Here is an 8,264-nt window from a genome sequence, read left to right as displayed (position 1 = left end):
AAGGCTTTAGAAGAGGAACCATTGATCCTACCTTATTTATAAAGTCAAAGGAGAGTGATATTTTTGTTGCCCAAGTTTATGTGGATGATATTATCTTTGGGTCAACAAATGATGAGTTCCTAAATGAGTTTATCAAGAATATGGAGATGGAGTTTGAGATGAGCTTAGTTGGAGAGCTCACTTTCTTTTTAGGTTTACAAGTAAAACAAACAAATGAAGGAACACACGTTTATCAAACTAAATATGCTAAGGAAATGATTAAGAAGTTTGGAATGGAAAATGCTAAAAACATTTCAACCCCTATAGGAACAAATGCAAAACTAGATAAGGATGAAGAAGGGAAGGAAGTAGATTCTAAAACCTATAGGAGTATGATTGGTAGTCTTTTATACTTAACCGCTAGTAGACCCGATATATTATTTGCGGTTGGGATGTGTGCTAGGTACCAATCATGTGCTAAGGAGTCACATCTTGCAATAGTAAAGAGAATCTTGAGATATATCAAAGAACCTTAAATGTTTCTTTGGTACCCATGATTTGATAGGATACACTGATTCTGATTAAAGTGCATTGAGTTTCAATGTTTGACTAAACTATGTTTGAAGTTAGGCAATACTTGTGATCTAACATGTGTGATGCAAGTTTGCAGGAAAGTCCAAGCGTAGTCTTGGCAAAGGAAAGTCCAAGTGGGTAGTCTTGGCAAAGCAAAAGTCCAAGTGGGTAGTCTTGGCAAAGCAAAAGTCCAAGTGGGTAGTCTTGGCAAAGCAAAAGTGTGGGAAGTCTTGGCAAGCAAAAGTCCAAGTGGGTAGTCTTGGCAAGGAAAAGTCCAAGTGGGAAGTCTTGGCAAGGAAAAGTCCAAGTGGATAGTCTTGGCAAGGACTTGACATGACGAAGCTGATGGAAGCATCTCAAGCTAGTGCAGGGAAGGCATGAGGCTGTGGGAGATGTTTGAAGGCCGAGGTCTAGGTCAAGAGAAGCTGAAATGTGATTTTTCAGCTTCATCAGTCGACTGGCCCTGCCAACAGTCGACTGCTCATAAATCAGACGCACACAGAAAGATCAGTCGAGCCAGAGGAAGACAAGAGTCGACTGGGCAGTCGACTGGTGTTATGGTGAGTCGACTGTTGCCAGTCGACTGGTCTTGGACAGTCGACTGCTATTTGAACGTTGCAGAAAATTGGTAAGCATTTAATGCGCTTTAATGCGAGATTTTGTTGCCGATTGAAGGCATCAGTCGACTGGCCCTGCCAGCAGTCGACTGATGTTGCAGAAATTATAAAAGAAACCTGCGCGAGAACAACTCAAGAAAGTGAAGAATTCTGCTATTCTTTTATTCTTTTGTGCTTCTTCTGAGAACTTGTTTGTTCTCTATTCTCTGCATTCTTCCTCTCCTCCTAAACAATATTTTATATCATCTTTGAGGAGATCGAAAGAGTTGTAAAGGTTTCTCCGCCTTCGAGGTTTTCGAGAAGGAGAAGATTCATAGTGCATCGGGTGTGTGTGTGCGTGTGGATCCTTGGATTAGTCACCTCTGCGGAGGTGGAGACCAAGTAAACAAACCGGGTTAGCGTTGATCTCTTTCTTTCTCTATTATATTTTTGCTTCCGCTAATCTCTGTGCAGAGAAAGAACAAGAAAAGTCGAGAAACGCTATTCACCCCCCCTCTAGCGAACCAACCGATCCTAACACTTTGTATGGATTTACTGGATTGTTATGATTGTATATCATGTTAGCTAGACTAATAGACATATACACATGTCTATTGTGGATCTTTGTATGGATTGTATCATTTGGATGCATGCATTATGGATTTTGATATGGATCTTTGTATAAATTGTATTTTTGTATGGATGTTGATATGTATTGTTTGTTATTTATGTGTTGTTATATATGGATGTTTATATATGTTGTTATGGATTGTATATGACAGGTTTGTATGTTATAAATCGATCTGATTGGATCGATATGCAAATGTATATACAGGATAACCAATAAATAAAATGAGCATTAGAAAAAAAAATTTACTCGGCGACGAAATTTGTAACGAAAATCATTTTCGTCGCAAATTTGCAACGAATTTTGCGACGAAAATAGGCTCGTCGCAATTCTATCGTAAGTTAAGTTTTGCGACAAATTTTCAAATTCGTCGCAGAATTCGTCGCCAATTGGCGACGAATTTATATTCGTTGCCAATTGGCGACTAATAAAATTCGTCGCCAATTGGCGACGAATTTTATTTGTTGCCAATTGGCGACGAATTCGAATTCGTCGCCAATTGGCGACGAATTCTGCGACGAATTTAAAAATTCGTTGCAGAATTGTGCGACGAAATTGGATTTTTCGTCGGAGCATTTTGCGATGACCTAATTGCGACGAATTTAAATTCGTCGCCAAATTCGTCGCAAACCAGTTTTGCAACGAATTTTTTAAAGAAATTCGTCGCAAAATTCGTCGCAGAATGCAATTTTTTTTGTAGTGATTGGAGAGGATTCAGAAGGGATGTGGGGTCGAATCAATACTCATATTAATCAAGGACACCAAGAATAAATCTTAAAAATCTTAGTTTCGAGATTCAACTGTTGCGTACTACCGAGATAATTTCTCTCTAGTCGATAGTGGGTTAGAGAAAGGGATTGTCTAGATAGGCCACCACGAACACTTCCTGATTTATCCTGATAGTCGGTAAGAAATTTTTATAAGACCAAACTAATTATTTCAGAATTAGTCAACGTAAATTAGATACACGATGCTACCTTTAAAAAAACATCAAAAACAAAAATAACTAATGACAAAATAAAGAACTGGATACTGACTTATAAAAAAACCAAAAACAATCAAAGTAAAAATAAATAAATAAAAATAACTATTGAATGAATTGAGGAATGATGGTTCTCAATCGAAAATTCAATAGCAACTATATGTCAGGGAGTGTGAATCTACGGAGGAGACAAGTATTACTTCGTGTTAGTCATTTCTTTAGGTACTCATTGTGAAATATATGGCGGGACGACATTTCTAAAACACGAGTCATTATTGTTCGATTCGGATTGAGATGATTACCTTGTGCGTTGCAAAATCTTGTAGGATCGAGAAGAAGTTTACAAGAGTCTTCTTCATAGTTTCTCGCTCCAAACGTCCTCGGGATCCGGTGGTGATGTCCCATGAGAGAAGTCTCGTACTCGTGTGTATTAGAGAGAGAGCAAGGGAGAGTCTTGCGCAGTTCCTATCCAAGAGAGAAAACTCTCTTCATTTGCATGCACATGGGGGAAGAAGTCGAGACCTCACTGCCTTTTATAGAAAAACCAACAACCTTTAGTGCCTGCTGTGGGCAACAACCACCCACAGTTAACAATTATGTTAAAATTGTCCATACAGATTGAGCATACATCGAGTTCTTCTACAATCTTCATTTGGAGCTCCTCCATCACAGTTGTAGGTGCTGGCACGACCCTTTGACAGGCTCGACGTTGTCAAAGTAGAGAAGGTGGCCGATAGAAATGAAAGGAGCCTCAGGGGGAATCTCAATCACGGAGAAGAACTCCATAACAGATCACGGAGCCCTGGTGTAAGAACTCCATAACGATGCGCATGATTCCATGAGAGAGCATCCACCACATCTCCTCGTCCCAGAAAATATTATGGTAGGGTTGTTTGAGGGTGAAGTGAGTGTCACTACAAAATTAATCCCAATTAGAGCACTGCCCTTTAACGGTGTATAAATAATTCGAATTCAAATTAGCTAGCAATTAGCGACCGAAATCTAGAAGGGCAAGGTCAACGATGCGCCCTAAAATTAGGGACCGAATTTGTATTCGGTCGCTAATTTAGGGACCGAAATTTAAAAATCGGTCCCTAATTTAGGGACCGAATGTTAAAAATCGGTCGGTAAAATTATGATTTTTTAAAAAATTTTTATTTTCCCATGATTTACGTACAACCAATATTTTTATTTTAGGGACTCATTCTCGTCCCAAGTGGCCTCATAGATGATATCGGTCGGTAAAATTATGATTTTTTTAAAAAATTTATTTTCCCATGATTTACATACAACCAACATTAAAACTCTTTCTCATGGGTTGAAAATGATAAAAGAAAAATAATTTATATTGAATTTTAAATTGTTCATACACGATGAAAAGACTTCTTGCCTTAAAGCGCTCAATAATTCATTCCTACACTCTCTATCAGCTCCGTTGGAGTGTCACTACTAAAATTAATGCACATCTTCATTTCTTCTATATTCTGATGAATGCCAATAAGAAAATAGTGGGAAGATTCATTTCCAATGATGCCCACGGATCAATGTTTCCCAGGTTCACACAGAAATTTTAAAAGCATTTATTATCGTTATAGCAGTTTAGTGATTATCAGATTATCATTTCAACCTGCAAAAAAACCAAGTTCAAGCTGTTATTTATTGAACTTAATCAACAACAATGAGGGAGATTGCATGCAAAGACATTATGAAGTAGCTAAAGCCCTAATAACAAAACAATATAAAGAAACAAGTGTTCATAGTTGGTCAAATTTTTACCTTATGCAGATGTGAGAAGGTACACTTGAACAAACAGCCAATTCACTTCTTGGAACAGATCAACGTGAATCTCTGTCACACAGATGCAAAACAATGCTTAGAAACTGTAGTATTTAGGGTTATTAAGTGCAAACTAAATGGATAAAGAAAATGCAGGTAAATGTAACAAAATCCAACAAAACTGCAAGTGTATTTAAAGGAAAGCATTTTTATCCAACAGATACTAAAAGCACTTTCATGTATCTGCAAATGAAAATTTGAAATAACTTCCAGAGTCAAATATTGAACAGAGTCAAATTTGAAAGGACCGACAAAATAAAGCAGGAGACACTGAAAAAAATTAGGCGGTCGGCTGCAGGACCGACAGCTCACTCGTTGGACCGCAACCGCGCCGGAGGAGATCACGCCGGAGGAGATTGGAGGATAAATGACTTACCCTGAGACGTTGGAGACGCAGGAGGAGAAGATCCCGTGCGCTGGAGGAGAAGATCCCGTGCGAGAGGGAGGTCGCGAAGAGGAGTTCGGAGACGCGCCGGAGACGCCGGAGGAGAAGATCTCGTGCGCTAGAGGAGAAGGAGAAGATCCGTGAGGGAGGACGCAGAGAGGAGATCAGAGAGGCTAGGGCTCGGTATCGGGAGAGGAGAAAAGTAAGGGCTCGGTATCGGGAGAAGAGAAAAGTAAGTTCGGGTGGGAGGAAATAATCGGGAGAGAGGGGAATTAATCGATATTTAGGGACTGATTTGTAATTCGGTCCCTAATTTAGGGACCGAATTATATATCGGTCCCTAATTTAGGAGGGAAACAAAATCAATCATAAAGAAAAATAATTAATCGGTATTTAGGGACTGATTTATAATTCGGTCCCTAAATTAGGGACCGAATTACAAATCAGTCCCTAAATTAGGGGAGGGAAAATCGAGCATGCGAAAAACGTGAGAAAAAAATTAATCGGTATTTAGGGACCGAATTACAAATCGGTCCCTAATTAGGGACTGAATTAAATTCGGTCCCTAAAGTAGCGACCGAATTACAATTCGGTCCCTAATTAGCGACCGATTTGTAATTCGGTCCCTAATTTAGGGACCGATTTACAAATCAGTCCCTAATTCAGTCCATATTTTAGGAGGGTGGGGGAAATCGACCATGAGGAAACCGAGGAAAAAAAAAGCTAGCAATCGGAATTTAGGGACCGATTTTTAATTCGGCCCCTAATTTAGGGATCGAATTACGAATCGGTCGCTAATATTAGGGACCGAATATGAATTCGGTTGCTAAGATCGCTAAAAAAATTCAATCCTCTATTTAATATTAATTTTACCGACCGAAAATTAGAATCGGTCCCTATTTTAGGGACCGAAAATTAAAATCGGTCCCTAATTAGGGACCGAAATGAAATCGGTCCCTAATTAACGACCGATTTTACTTCGGTCCCTAAATAGGGACCGATTCATCAGTTCAGTCGCTATTTTAGGGACCGATTCTAATTCGGTCCCTAATTCCGTCGTTATTTAAGGTTATTTTTGTAGTGTATTCAACATCATGGGTGAAAAGAGAAATCGTACAAAGGTAAAAGTTCAAGATCCATTAGGGTGGGCGTGTTCTAGCGAACGCCGTGTCACCACTTTTGCCTCCATGGTAAGGACATAACCATTTGCATTGGCTTCCCACCCAAGAACCTCCGTTGACACAGCATTGTTGACTGCGTTGCTCATCAAGGCTGAAGACGCCATCAAGAAGAGGAGAGAGATGGCAAGGGAATGAGAAAGAAGAGTCGGAGGGATTGTTTATATAGAGTACTTCTACGGATGAAATGCAATATATTTAATAAATTTTGATTCTGTTAATTAATTCTTAATAATTCTCTAGTCAATTAATTTAATTGTTTTTTGAATTGTAAAAAAAATGAATCTCTCACTCATCCCAATTAATATATTGCCGCTAAATTCTCTACTCAATTTAATAATTACACTTATAATAAATATTTATTCTCTTTATACTCCATAAATCTTATAAATGCCTAATATTTAATTATTTAATAGCAATTGTTTATAACTATTCAAGAATTTAATTAGAGCCTTAGATTTTAATTGGGCACGTAAGGTTGATCCTCTCACCCTGCCCTTGCCTCGCCCCCACTTCTGTTTCACCCCGCCAAATAATTTAAGCTGGTTGGATTACCACTCATTTAAAAATGGATCTAAACGGGTTAGAGTTGACCCACAAGTTGAGAAGAAATAAAAAATTAAAACTTAAAATTAATGTCAACAATTCAATGGGTTCATAGTCTAGCATGTCTAATGTATAATTCAAATTTAAAAATTTTAATATTTTTATATATATTTTTTATTTTTATGGGCTCATAAGTTAACCCACCTAATCCACAATCCATCTTTAATTGGGTTGAATTGCAAATTTCTCAACCCACCAAAGAACGACTCAGACAGTTCTAAATTTAGATATGATTTAAAAAAATTATATAATGTAATTTATTTTATTTTTATTAACATCAAAATCAATGATTAACGATCAATATTATCGAATTAACAATGAAATTCAATTCCATCGCTAATTTAACGATTGGTATATTATTTTAATAGCTAAATAATGACTCAATTTAATTTCGTTGCTATTTAGCGATTGAATTATAGTTCGATCGCTAATAATAACCTATGCTGTCTGGAAACTTGGAGACGGGAAACAGAAAACGCGGAAACTGAAACAGAAAACGGCAATAGTTGAAGTTTCCAGATTTTGGAAACGTCAATGACCTCATCAAATACTATAAATATTTCCTATAAATCTGACCGTTTCTTGTAAATATCTATATGTAACAAGAACTACTTTGATAAAAGCTGGACACAAGCCATACTTGGGCACGCATCATGGATGAAGGAAGACCAGGCATGATTCCAAGTGTTAATGTGAAAACTAGTGTGCCCACTTAATCCGCCTTGCAGCCTGTCAAGGGAGTCAAGAAGGATGACGAAACTTTTGTGGCCCACCATTTGTTAAACCCCCTCTTCTCGGGCGATAGGGGTTCCTCTTTAGACTCCTCGGCTCGAGTTTCTTGGTCGGTCGTAATTGTTCCAGGGCAAGGGGTCCCCTCCCACCTTGCTGTTCGCACTGTCTGTCCAAGTTAGAGTTGTTGGACAATCTTTGCCGGAGAGATTAATATTCTATTGAATTACAATACAGTTCAACTTATCTATAGAGATGGCTTGAACTGATAATTTCAAGCTGCCAGCAGGGGCTGGTATTTTTATTGAGCAAAGATTCGAGTCGGCTGAGTCACCGAGTGCTAAGTCGACCGAGTGCCGAGACCAGAGAGCCGAGTTGGTTGAGTCGCCGAGAGCCGAATGCCGAGTCGGCCGAGACAACTAAGTAGCCGAGAGCGGAGAGCTGAGTGGATGATGTCGAGGCCTGCGTTCAACGCAGTTTCCTTAAAACAGGTTCGTCCCCTCCGGCGGTGCTTAAAGGTCACGATGGACGTCTGTTTCCCAGGATACAACGACAGAACCGCGTTAACTGCCAAGCACAGACAGATTGCGGCGAACTGAGATAGTACCCGAACGCTATCACCAAAGAGAAAGAAAGAGGGGACTAGAGGTGGATTCACTTCAAGTTGAGTTCCTTTGCTTAAGACTAGGAGTCTTATATAGGTTCTCTCATCTAGACGTTACATTCATGCTAGACGTTACTTTATTCCATTAATGCATTTTATACGTTTATG

The sequence above is a fragment of the Curcuma longa genome, chromosome 13 (genome assembly GCF_044706935.1).
Source record: "Curcuma longa cultivar G26 ecotype Majalengka, Jawa Barat chromosome 13, ITB_CL_G26_1.1, whole genome shotgun sequence".
NCBI classification, from domain to species: domain Eukaryota; kingdom Viridiplantae; phylum Streptophyta; class Magnoliopsida; order Zingiberales; family Zingiberaceae; genus Curcuma; species Curcuma longa.
Note: the sequence above shows the minus strand (reverse complement) of the source record.